A 14,394-nucleotide genomic window follows, 5' to 3' on the forward strand; every position below is an offset into this window, starting at 1 on the left:
TGTGCAGCAGCTGCAACAGGAGAAACTGAGGGAGCCCCACATCAGAATGTCCCACAGTTCAATAGCTAGCACATTCTCCTGAAAGATGGGAAAGCCCTGTTCAAATCCTTTTTCGCCCTCAAGCAGAGAGGACCTTGAACATGGGTCTTGTATATCTCAGGCCAGTGCTCTAACAGCTGGGATAAAAACTATACGGTGGATACCAGCACTGGATTTTGAATGGGACCTGATCCAGTAGGCAGCCTCTGAGCACACCTTTCAGATCTGGCTCTGCAGGTGAGACAGGTGCACTTCTGTCTATCTTCCCCCAATTCGTGGATCACACTGGGGCTTAGGAAGGAATAGGCATCCCAATGCCTGGAGTAAGGCAGAAGTGTGTATGCCCTGAGGAGAAACTTAGGCAGCTAGGGGACTTTACAGCAAAAATGTAGGTGCCGAATGAGTTTAGATGCCTACAGTATTAGGTGGAAGTCAAGTGTATAAATTGCAGTGGTCCCTAAAACTGGGATTTAGATGCCTAAATATTTGAGTTAGCCATTTTGTGGTAAAATTGATGTTTAAACAACCCGGAAGAAATGTTAGAGAGACAGGCTGAAATGAGGGATTGGACAGGAGAGACAAATGAGGAGTGAACAGGCATCATAAATTTGTAGGCTATCAGCGCAGAGATGATAGGTGAAACTAGGAGAGTGGATGAGGTCTTTTAGAGATAAGATTGGGGGCCAGGAAGGAAGAGGAATTGCTCAAGAACCAAGTTCTCCTGCATAGTGAGGGTAAGAGAAGGATGCACCAAAAAAGAAGGATCAATCAGGGATGTAAGAAGAGACTCATGAAAGACCAAGCAGAATTCAAAGCTGATGATACCAAGTAGTGGACAGATGACAGAGGAAGGAGATGGACTATAACTCTCAGAATTGGCCAGGAAAAAGTAACTAATCACCTTGGTGAGAACAATGGAGGGTGAAAACCCAGTTGGAGAAGATCCAGGCTGCCAATGGAAATAAGAAAGCGAGGGCAACAACTGTAAAGGTCTGATTTGTTGAACTGAGAGGTGAAAGGATGAACAGAGTTGAGGGAGTAGCTGAAAAGACAAGCAAGGACAAGAGTGATGTTTTTGACTATTGGAAAATCCATTTTATGTTTGTACTTTGAAAGGAAGGCGCTAAAGGAGAGGGGGAGGTTCAGAGCTGCAGAGAAAAAAATTCTGTCTTTGTTATATTACCTTTTTTAAAGTATTGGTTGTTATGCTGAAATTCAGTGTGAAAGGCAAATTGCAGTGTCTGTATGCGTGCCTGGGAACACTCAGTAAAAAAAACGACAGCATGCAAATTTTATATGTGCACTTTACTTTTTAAAGACCTTTCAAGCTCTCTTTTGCTTTCAAGTCTTTGAACGTATATTTTCATTGATCTCTCACTCTTGCTTTCCTCTTCTGCAAAAGGTCTTTACAATGGGAAAGAATTAAAAAAAAAGAAATATTTACTTAAACAAACACAACAGGACTAAATGCATAAATATATTCCTGCAGGAGCCAACAACTTTCAGATTTACCACTAAAGACTCGTTAATTTATACAAAGAGGCCTTCTCAGAGGAAAGAAAAACCAATTCCACATGTCAAGAGCAAGAACTCAGGACAATTTTTTGTTAGTTTTGCCATTCAGCTAAAAATGTCACTTTCAGATTTTTATTAGCCATTTAACCAAAAGCAGTGAAAGCCGCTGTCTATATTTGATCTTTTGATCAGTTTGTCTTGAGGTCAACAAAATGCCAAACTCAGCCTATGATTTGTTTTACTAATGGAGAGCTAAGTCGGAAAAATATCTAGTTTCTTTCATGTGAATCCGGAGCGCTCCCAAGCATCATTTGAAATCCCAGAAGCCTTGGAGCACTCAGTAATAATCCTGGTGTTAATATGTAAATTGTTGGGGAAATATCACACAGAAATATTTTGTGTTAATTGCTTTTTCCTCCGAGGCTCTTTACATGGCTTTATTATGGTGAATTATGCCAGCAATACAAGAGTGGTTCATTTATAAATGATGGTCTGGGAAAAACAGTTTTTGTTCTGGTTGATAAAACTTAATCAAATGCAAAACAGCAAAACTCATCATAAATTTGCCATGGAAAGTAACTAACTCCATTTAGGTAGGAAAAATATTTATCTGGATATTTCAAACTATTCCTACAAATATTTAAGGCAACCCACTCTAAGAAATTGACTAAGATATTATTTGTATAGTTGTTTTAGTAAATAAAGAGAGGTGTAGATCTAGCAGTCAACACACAGGAGTGGGAACTAGAAAAGATGGTTTCTAATCCAAGTTTTGAAACTGACCTAAGAACATAAGAACGGCCAAACTGGGTCAGACCATTGGTCCAGCTAGCCCACTATCCTGTTTTTCTACAGTGTCCAGATGCATCAGAGGGAATGAACAGAATAGGGCAATTAGCAAGTGATCCATCTCCTGTTATCCAGTCCCAGCTTCTAGTGGTCAGAGGCTTAGGGGCACCCGGAGCAAGGGATTGCGGCCCTGGCCAATATCCATTCATGGACCTATTCTCCATGAACTTATCTAATTCTCTTTTGAACCCAGTTATACTTTTCCCCTTCACAACATCCCCTGGCAATGAGTTCCACAGGTTGTTTGCATTGTGTGAAGAAGTATTTCTTTACGTTTGTTTTAAACCTGCTGCTTATTAATTTAATTGGGTGACACCCTGGCTATTATGTTATGTGAAGGGGTAAATAACACTTCCTTATTCACCTTCTCCACACCATACATGATTTGATAGACCAATATCATATCCCCCCCTTAGTTGTCTCTTTTCCAAGATGAACAGTTTCTGTATTTTTAATCTCTCCTCATGCGTAAACTGTTCCATACCCCATTGCCATTCTCAGTATTATTTTTTTTCAATGCTAATATAGCTTTTTTGAGATGAGGCAACCAGAACTGCATGCAGTGTTCAAGGTGTGGGTGAAGCATGGACTCATATAGTGGTATTATGCTATTTTCTGTCTTATTATCTATCCCTTTCCTAATGGTTTGCTAACATTCTGTTAGCTTTTTGGACTGCCACTGCACAATGAGTGGATATTTTCAGAGAACTATCCACAAAGACTCCAAGATCTCTTTCTTGAGCAGTAACAGCTAATTTAGACCACATCATTTTGTATGTATAGGCGGGATTATGTTTTCCAATGTGCATTACTTTGTATTTATCAACAGTGAATTTAATCTGCCATTTTGTTTAATGAGATCCCTTTGTCAGTCTTCACAGTCAGCTTTGAACTTAACTCTTGAGTATTTTTGTATTATCTGTAAACTTTGCCACCTCACTGTTTACTACTTTTTCCAGATCATTTATGAATATGTTGAACAGCAATGGTTACAGTATATATCCTTGTAGGCCCCACTATTTACTGCTCTCCACAGTGAAAAGTGACCATTTATTTCTACCCTTTGTTTCGTATCTTCAATCCATGAGAGGACCTTCCCTCTTATCCCATAGCTGCTCACTTTGCTTGAGAGCCTTTGTGAGGATCTTGCCAAAGCTTTCTGAAACTCCAAGTACATTATATCCCCTGGATCACTGTTGTTCACATATTTTTTGACATCCCTCTGCAGTTATCATGTTTTCATGGAAATCATGTTTTCAGTTCTCAGCCTTGGTTTCTCCCATAAAATGAGGATGATAATAATACATGATTCACATTGGCTTTGTAAGGAATAGTTTGTGTGAAAACCACTCAGAAGCAAAGAAGTGTCAAGTTTGAGCAATAAATGTATGGTGAATAACATTTTGTCTGGATCTATATGCTATAAAAGCACATTAAAATCCTATTTGGAAACCAATAGTGAGTCAGTGGAACACAAGCTTGTTTCTATGTCAGTAAATAAACAAATCCCTCTCTGAACTTCTTGATCTAAATACTAGAGAGCACCATTCTGCTATAGGCATTAGGCAGATGGTGAGCCAGAGTTGGGGCGGGGGAGAGAGGGAGTGTTGGTTGTTTTTGTTTTTTGCTGTGATTCTTTTATTGTGTAACATTTCAAAGCAATCAAGATTTTATTTCCATTTCAGCTGCATGGGGGGATTTGTATAGATGAACATGTGCTTGCAGCAAAGTGTGGAGAAAAAGCAATTGGGACCAAACATACTTAGCAAAACACCCTTTTCGGATAGATCCAGGTTTAACTGGAAAATAAACTGGCAACTGCGCATGAAAAGATGGGCAACATCATTTCAGTTTCAGTAAGCAGTTTGCAAGTATATACTAACATGGATAATATTTCATAGGCTTATTGCAATTAGAGATGAAAATGGAAAGGACCTAGAACACATTGTTCATTTCTCCTATCAAGGAAAGCATCCTTATTCTGGAAAGTATTTAAGTGCATGCCTAAAGGTAAGTGCTTTCCAGGATTGAAGCCTAAGGAAAGATTTTTATCTTCAGTATATTCTCAAATGCATTGGCCGGTATAATTTTCTATCTATCTTCTCCCCCATCCCAAACTCAAGATATTCCCTCGACTCTACCCAGGGTTGTTCTTAAAAAAAAAAAAATGAAAATTGATATCTGAACTAAAGGTGGCTCCAACTCACAAATTTCAAGACTGGCTTTTCCCATGATTCATAAGCGTTGGAGCTGGTGTTTCAGTTTATGAGTAATCTGTATTATACGCTTGACTATTTTGCTCAGTTATCCCTTCTTACAATGCACCTCTTTCACTGTATTTAATTATTTTCCAATTTACATTTTTAAGCATTTGTATGGACACACCCAAAGAGGGGATAAAATATACACATATAATTAAGGCCAAAATCTATCCAACCTAGACTATAATAGAATAGAGGGCGGAACTCATAAGAACATACTCGTAGCTAAAAGCCCATTCTGGTATATGGGTGTAATTCGTAAAATCTTATTTATAAAATAAAGGAGAAAATGGCTGAGAACTTAAAAATTTGATAGTAACAGAGAGCAAATGCCAGCGATGATTGAAACTGGTGATATTCTAAACAAAAAGAAGAGTTCAGCCATGTTTGAAGCTGTTTCCATTGAATCACAATGAATCACCAGGCTCTCTAGGTGTCAAGGGGACACACAGAATGGTGACAATCCTGAAATCTTATTATATAGGTTACTAAATGGGGTAGAGATGGCCTCTTTTTACACCTGTTCGGCACCTAGCACATTGTGGGCCTTATCAGGACCGATCTAAACAATAAATAATGATACATGTCCCAGGCTAACTGATATCTTAAATTAGCATTTGTTTGACAGCAGTACTTAGAGTCCACTCTCTGCTAGGAGATGAACAGATAAAGTAAAAAAAAAAAAAAAGTCCGTGCTCCAAAGAGTTTACCATCTCAGTTTAAGAAATGACACAAGTAGTGAGTGAAACAGAGAGGAGGAAGACAAGAAGTCTGCGCAACAGTGATATTGATTTTTTCCTAAAGAGCCTAGCTCTACACACAACTTGAAAGCACAGAGGGTTTTTTTAAATTGACAATCAATTAAAATGACCGTATCTGTCATATTTTACGTTAAATATACATCTCTAAGATGGAAGGCAAGATTTCTTGAAATTTTTGACTCATTTTTTAGTTCCAAATTGCCTCAGACATGTAGGCCCACTGGGCAAAATCCTGAACCCATTGAAGTCAATGGCAAAGCTCCTACAGACTTCAATGGGACCAGGATTTCACCCACTGTGGATATCATTCTGCCACTAAGTTCTTCTGCATATTTTCATGGCTGGAGGATTAACTGTTTTGCAGTTACATTAACTCTCAGCAGAAATTCCTTTTGTTCTTTTGTTAATATTTAATGTGAAATTTAAATCTTCAAGGACAAAGATCTTTTGATTCATGGGCAAATCTAAAATCATTATCATATTTATCCTCTTCATTACTGCTTCCCTGATAAGCATGTACATATGCACAGTTCCATAACAAGTGGGGCTGTTTCCCACAGCTCCAGCTGAGGGCTTTTATAATACAAGATGGAGCCCTTCATTTCAGACCTGAATTTACCTTCTCCCAGACCTTGTGTTACTCTTTTTCTTCCCACACCTTTAAATTATCTACATCACAATTACAGAATTGGGAAACTGAGGTTATAGAATATATTACAAGTGCTTAATCATTTAATCTCACACAACATTTCAAATCTCATAAATGATTATTTTTGTTTTGCTGCTGTCGAATCATTGCTCCTTATTTAGTTCAGAGGTCTCTATAGCGTAAACTCCATCCAAAGCTTCACAGGAAAGGCTTTCTCCTGCACCAACTAATAAGAACAGTAGGGAGACATAGCCGGTAGATCTGTTGTCCCCACTACCTTAGTAACTGAGCACCTTACAGTCTTGAATGTCTATAGCTTCACAACAGCCTCCTGAGGCAAAGAGACCTCCATTTTACGGATGAGGAACAGAAGCAAAGAGAGGCTAAGCAATTTGCCCAAGGTCACAGAGCATGTCTTTGGGGGAAGCAGTGATTTGAACTAAGGTCTCCCAAGTCCCATACTAGTGCCCTAACCATTGGGACATCTTCCTTCAATTCATGTGTAGGTCTCAAAGTATTTTATCATTGTTCCCATCTTACCAATGGAGAAACTGAAGCACCAAGAGGAGTAGTGACTTGCCCACTGTCATAGGGCAGGGCAATAGAAGAGCCAGAAAGAGCATCCAAGTCACTGTCTCCCCGGTTCATGTCAGCAGAGAATGTGTTATATTTCTACCTCTGTCATTCAACTGGACTCCACAAGTGATTGGGCTATGTGTGTAGGGTCAATTTTTAAGGGGTGTTGCCAGATTTGCCCAGTACTTTGGGGTATGCTCATTTATTAGGGTTACTCTTCTGGAGGGCGGGGGGTTCTGTAATTCTATCAATGTTCTGCTTGTGTTACTTGTGTTCTCATACGGAGCTCTACTTCTCCCTTCTGCAAGTTCCCTCCCAATGGAGCTATCCTGCAGGACCTAGGCTCCCCAGGGCTGAGCTTTTCCAGGCGAACATACACACACACACACACACACACACACACACACACACACACGTTAACAGAGCACGTCTGAGAGGACTGGATTAATCAGTACTCCCAAGCTGACCCCTTATATGCCCCTGGACTCAGCAGGCTGGGTTGAGCAGCACTTCAAGCTGCCACCTTCATATGCCCCAGGTTCAGCACGTCCCTATCTCCACTTCCACGTTACAATTGTTCTGGTAGTAACCCACTTGATGAGCGAACCCCTCAGGAGTTTTGGTCGCTGCAGGGATCGTTAGCTTAGGAACAAGGAGCGTTGCTGCAGAGCGAATGGGGAAGCCAAAAAATCACCCACAAGGGGGAGAGAGAGAGAGAGAAGCAACCAGCTTAGCCATGAAATTTATTTATTGCCAGGTAATAACCATACAAGGGGAGCCAACAGACAAAACAGTTATAATATTAAATGTAACTTAAATTTGATTATAAAAGTCAGGTTTAGAAAACTATAACTGATCACATAAGTGAGGGTAAGATGGCTATACCTCGAGAGAGAGAGCTGGGTTCTCACCACTCCATGAAGCTTGAATCGATTGGGGTTCCCAGATGGTGGTGGCAGACGAGGGGCCAGAATGCTGGAGACAGGCAGAGCCCTCAGCAAGATCAGTCAGGCAAAGATGAAGTCCCAATGGAACTGATGCAGATTTTGGATCCAGGCATCAGAGCACTTACTTGAGCATGCGTAGGGGTTTTTGTAGGAAAAGAACAATGGTTCAAGGGAGAACACTAGATCTGTTTGTGGGTAAACTGATGGCTCAAGGGAGTATACCAAAGTTGTTTTGTTCAGGCTAGACAATAGGAACTGATTATTCCTGGCTATGGGCGGTGTTCCTTCGAGGGAGCTCACAATGCAATTAGGCAGCTTCAGTATTTTGGATACCAATAAAGCATTTATTACTAGAATTGGTCTGATAACTATTGAGCTGGGGGTGTTCAGGCATGGGTTCATTAACATCTGAAGCAGAGATCCCCTATTATGCGGTGCTTTCCTGCTTTTCTGGTCCCAGAGTTCAGTGTGGTTCTTGCCTTGGAATCTCTATTCTCCATTCTGTATGCTAAAGGGGATACCTCCCTGTCCCATCTTTAATGCAAATGGGGCATGGGGAGTTTGCTTAATCCTGTCACCCTTGTCCGAAGGGGTTTAGGTGTGTCTTCCTCTGCCTTTTCGTTGCTTTTTGTAAGTCTTTCTTCTGGTTGGCTTTGGTTCAAGCAGAGGCTGGTGGGAGGGGAAGGTCTTTCGTGAGTCAGACAGGCTGGGTATTGCACCCTGGTTCCCCAAAACACAGAGCTGATAGGTAACAGGGGGGCCACCATGACGGGAGCTATGCTGGTGGATGACTCAGAGGAGCTGCTACATTATTGAATCCTGACTTCCCTGGTCATATTCCCTTTTTTGGGTGCATCACTAACTTCTAGTACTGCCAGTCAGGAAAGCTGAAGCCCTCTTTGCACGGCTACTGCATGCCACCTCCCCCATGCATTTTTGCCACTGTTAATGCCAGAGTATCACGAACAGCAAATTAGCCCATAGTGTTTATATGCCAACCTATCAGTGTTCATTGATGATGAGTGTTCCCCATAGGTAAATCATTCATCAGATATTAATTCTATTATATTCCTTTTCAAGAGGTTGTCAGCATAAAAATAATCCCATCCGCGATAAGAGAAAACATGCACTTTGAGCTATGGTACTTCTAACAGAAACAAAAACAACTGTCTGATTGAATCAGGATTTAAGAATACTTGGGGAAACCACTGAGTTAATCCATTGTGTTGCCTTACAGGCTTATCCAACATGCACTTTTCTTTCAGGAGAAAAAAAGAATCTGAAAGAAGAGAGGCACTAATAAGAGAAAACTGAGTGTATCTGAGAGGCACTGAAGACTGAGAGCAGAAAGGAGAAGTTGGGGTAGGTCCTCAGTTGGTGTTAACTGGTTTACCCTCATTGATAGCAGTAGAGCTACACCAGTTTACACCAGTCAGAGATCTAACTTTGTAGTTTTTCCACCCTTTTATTGTCTTTTCTCATTGCAAAGAAAGAGGGGCCTTGAGCTTAAGGCATGGGAGAGAGAATCAGATGTTTTGCATTCTATTCCCAGTTTGCTTCAGATCTTGTGAGACCCTCAGGTAAATCATGAGCCCTCTCTGGCATCAGTTTCACTCAGGGTAAAATAGGGATAAATGTCAAGGTTCCTCCCCCACTCTGAACTCTAGGGTACAGATGTGGGGACCTACATGAAAAACCTCCTAAGCTTATCTTTACCAGCTTAGGTCAAAACTTCCCCAAGGTACAAAATATTCCACCCTTTGTCCTTGGATTGGCCGCTACCACCACCGAACTAATACTGGTTACTGGGGAAGAGCTGTTTGGACACGTCTTTCCCCTCAAAATACTTCCCAAAACCTTGCACCCCACTTCCTGGACAAGGTTTGGTAAAAAGCCTCACCAATTTGCCTAGGTGACTACAGACCCAGACCCTTGGATCTTAAGAACAATGAACAATCCTCCCAACACTTGCACCCCCCCTTTCCTGGGAAATGTTGGATAAAAAGCCTCACCAATTTGCATAGGTGACCACAGACCCAAACCCTTGGATCTGAGAACAATGAAAAAGCATTCAGTTTTCTTACAAGAAGACTTTTAATAAAAATAGAAGTAAATAGAAATAAAGAAATCCCCCCTGTAAAATCAGGATGGTAGATATCTTACAGGGTAATTAGATTAAAAAACATAGAGAACCCCTCTAGGCAAAACCTTAAGTTACAAAAAAGATACACAGACAGAAATAGTTATTCTATTCAGCACAATTCTTTTTTCAGCCATTTAAAGAAATCATAATCTAACACATACCTAGCTAGATTACTTACTAAAAGTTCTAAGACTCCATTCCTGGTCTATCCCCAGCAGAAACCAGCATATAGACAGACACACAGACCCTTTGTTTCTCTCCCTCCTCCCAGCTTTTGAAAGTATCTTGTCTCCTCATTGGTCATTTTGGTCAGGTGCCAGCGAGGTTACCTTTAGCTTCTTAACCCTTTACAGGTGAGAGGAGCTTTCCCCTGGCCAGGAGGGATTTCAAAGGGGTTTACCCTTCCCTTTATATTTATGACAAACATGCACTTTTCTTTCAGGAGAAAAAAAGAATCTGAAAGAAGAGAGGCACTAATAAGAGAAAACTGAGTGTATCTGAGAGGCACTGAAGACTGAGAGCAGAAAGGAGAAGTTGGGGTAGGTCCTCAGTTGGTGTTAACTGGTTTACCCTCATTGATAGCAGTAGAGCTACACCAGTTTACACCAGTCAGAGATCTAACTTTGTAGTTTTTCCACCCTTTTATTGTCTTTTCTCATTGCAAAGAAAGAGGGGCCTTGAGCTTAAGGCATGGGAGAGAGAATCAGATGTTTTGCATTCTATTCCCAGTTTGCTTCAGACCCTGTGAGACCCTCAGGTAAATCATGAGCCCTCTCTGGCATCAGTTTCACTCAGGGTAAAATAGGGATAATAATATTGACCTAGGTCACAGGGCTCCTGTAAAGTGTAATTCACTAATAATGTTTTCAGGGCCTAACCCAAAGCCCACTGAATTCAGCGGGAAGTGGGTTCTATTGATTTTAGTGGCCCTGGGATCAGGCCCACAAGGATCTGTCTATACAGCCACAGATCTATGCAAACTGGGTTGACAGACTTGGGTTAGCAGGGCTCGCATTGGTGCTCTAAAAATAGCTGTGTAGACAATGCTCTGAAGTTGCAGCCCCCCTCCCTAGGCTTCAGAGGCTGAGCTTCAGCCTGAAACACAACTTCAATGTGCTGTCTACACAGCTATTCTTAGAGCATCAATGTGAGCCCCGCTAGCCCACATCTGTTGAACCAGGCTGGGAGGCTCACTTCCATGGGCTACGTAGACATCCCCAAAATGTCTTCAAGATCCTTAGATGGATCTCTGTACAAAGGTGGTATTCTTCAGATCAGGCTCTGGTGACTTGAAGACTTCTAACGTGTCTAACTAATTTTTAACTTGTTTTTTCCCTATTTTAGCCTCTGAGCCTACCTCATTTTCACTGGCATTCACTATGTTAGATGTCCAATCACTACTAACCTTTTAGTAGCCGTGAGTGCAGGGGACTGGACTAGATGATCTCTTAAGGTCCCTTCCAGTCCTATGAGTCTATGATTATTATTATTCTCCCTTGTTTCTCTAGTGAATTTTAAATCTCTGAAAAAAAAAAAACAGGACAAGAAGGGTAAAAAGTGACAACAATAAACGGAATCCTTCCAGAATCTCTCAAAATGGCACCATCACCAATATCCTTTTATGGGGGTTTATTCATGCAGAAAGAGAAACCCACATTATCCTACCAGTGCTGTTTCTACTTTTTCTGGCTGGCGTGATGGCAAACTGGCTTATCATCATCGTCATCTGTGCTTGGAAAGCACTCTGAACCCCGAAGAATTTTCTCATTTGTGAACTGTGCACTGTGGATCTTAGTACTTCACAATGTTTTCCAGGGGCACTGACAGCCTCATGACCCTGAAATTTTGCCTGATACAATATTATTTTTTATTTGTCCACAGCAGCCTCCAGGTTTTCACAAAAACAACGAGGAGTCTGATGGCATCTTAAAGACCAACAGATTTATTTAGGCATAAGCTTTTGTGGGTAAAAAACCGACTTCTTCAGATTCATGAAGTGAAAATTACAGATACAGGCATAAATATATATTGGCACATGAAGAGAAGGGAGTTACCTTACAAGTGGAGAACCAGTGCTGAAGGCCAATTTAGTCAGGGTGGATGTGGTCCACTCCCAGTAATTGATGAGGAGGTGTCAATACCAAGAGAGGGAAAATTGCTTTTGTAGTGAGCCAGCCACTCACAGTCCCCATTCAAGCCCAAATTGACGGTGTTAAGTTTGCAAATGAATTGTAGCTCTGCAGTTTCTCTTTGAAGTCTGTTTTTGACTTTTTTTTTGTTGAAGGATGGCTACTTTTAAAGTTGTTATAGAATGTCAGAGAGATTGAAGTGTTCTCCTACTGGCTTTTGTATGCTACCATTCCTGATATCTGATTTGTGTCCATTTATCCTTTTATGTAGAGACTGTCCAGTTTGACCAATGTACATGGCAGAGGGGCATTGCTGGCACATGATGGCATATATCACATTAGTAGATGTGCAGGTGAATGAGCCTCTGATGGTGTGGCTGGTGTGGTTGGGTCCTATGATGGTGTCGCTAGAGTAGATATGGGGACAGAGTAGGCAACGGGGTTTGTTACAGGGTATTGGTTCCTGGGTTAGTGGTTCTTTGGTGTGGTGTTTAGTTGCTGGTGAGTATTTGCTTCAGGTTTGGGTGCTGGCTGTAAGCGAGGATTGGCCTGCCTCACAAGGCCTGTGAGAGTGGGGGATCGTTTCCCAGGATAGTTTGTAGATCACTGATGTTGCACTGGAGAGGTTTTAGTTGGGGACAGTACGTGATGGCCAGTGATGTTCTGTTATTTTCCTTCTTGGGCCTGTCCTGTAGTAGGTGATGTCTGGGTACCTGTCTCGCTCTGTCAATCTGTTTCCTCACTTTCCCAGGTGGGTACTGTAATTTTAAGAATGCTCGATAGAGATCTCGCCGGTGTTTGTCTCTGTCTGAGGGATTGGAGCAAATGCAGTTGTATCTTAGGGCTTGGCTGTAGACAGTGGATCGTGTGATGTGTCCTGGAATGAAGCTGGAGGCATGTAGGTAAGTATATCGGTCAATAGGTTTCTGGTATGGGGTGGTGTTTATGTGACCATCACTTGCTTGCACTGTAGTGTCCAGGAAATGGATCTCTTGTGTGGACTGGTCCAGGCTGAGGTTGATGGTGACATGGAAATTGTTGAAATCCAGGTGGAATTCTTCACGGGCCTCCTTCCCGTGGGTCCATATGACAACAAACTGGACTTCTACATAGAGTGCTTCTGCAGACGTGCACAGGCTGAAATTGTGAACAAACAGCATCACTTGCCCCATAACCTCAGCTGTACAGAATGCAATGCCATCCACAGCCTCAGAAACAACTCTGACATTATAATCAAAAGGGCTGACAAAGGAGGTGCTGTAGTCATCATGAACAGGTCGGATTATGAACAAGAGGCTACCAGACAACTCTCCAACACCACATTCTACAGGCCACTATCCTCTGATCCCACTCAGGGTTACCAGAAGAAACTACATCACCTGCTCAAGACACTCCCTCCTACAGCACAGGAACAAATCTACACGGACACATCCCTAGAGCCCTGACCAGGAGTATTCTATCTGCTACCAAAATCCATAAACATGGAAATCCTGGACGCCCCATCATCTCAGGCATCGGCACTCTTACAGCAGGATTATCTGGCTATTTGGACTCTCTCCTCATACCCTACGCTACCAGCACTCCTAGCTATCTTTGAGAGACCACCGACTTCCTGAGGAAACTACAATGCATTGGTGATCTTCCTGACAACACCATCCTGGACACTATGGTGAGCTGATGATCAAAATCCCGAGTGTTTGCCATCATGTATCCTCTGATTTGAGTGTTTACTTTTTTGGGCCAAAAATCCTGCCACATAGTACATTCTTGCAGCTTCCTATGTATTGCTTCACTAGAAAGCAGCCTGTGCTCTGATGTCTTTGCCCTTTACCCCAAACTTTACAGAATAACCATGATGGCTACTCATCTTGTGGACTCCCTTTCTCAGCGTGGTTTTTCTTACATCAAGATGTTGTAGGTATCCCGATACATGAATCTCTGCACATCTTCCTAGCAAGCCCTCAAAACAGTGGTCACACACAGCATTGTGCTGGGAGCTTTTTATGTGACTGTGTGACTTCTTTAGATTACAGGAAGTTTACAACTCAGAGACCCATCCAATGACCCATCTGCCCTCACCACATTTGCTGCCTTTTTTGACATTGTCTATTTTACCTTGCCTTCTACCTTCAACCCCATCATCTATGGCTGGAGAAACAGTGACATGAGGCATGAGTTCTTGAAGCTGCTGAGGAGGTAGTATCTTCTGGATGCCTCTTCTCTGTTATGGGGACCAAAGCGCAAACCATGACTTCCATTGGTGCAGCAGCAAATCAGAAAGGCTTGAAAAGGGCTCATAATGACTTCTTGCATCTGAAGCCAGTTGACCACAGGGCTTAGGGTAAAAAAACAAACATAACATGGTATTTATTTAGAGCTGCATGTAAAGAACTGCACACAAGAAATCATTTCCAATGCAAAACCATGACAAGTTTCATTCATCCTACAAGGCCTGTGGTAAACCCAGGACAAACAACTACAAAAGGGGGGTAGTAATTAGTCCCAGGGGTTTAAAAGGCCCCTCC

This window comes from Eretmochelys imbricata, chromosome 4 (genome assembly GCF_965152235.1).
Source record: "Eretmochelys imbricata isolate rEreImb1 chromosome 4, rEreImb1.hap1, whole genome shotgun sequence".
Lineage (NCBI taxonomy): Eukaryota > Metazoa > Chordata > Testudines > Cheloniidae > Eretmochelys > Eretmochelys imbricata.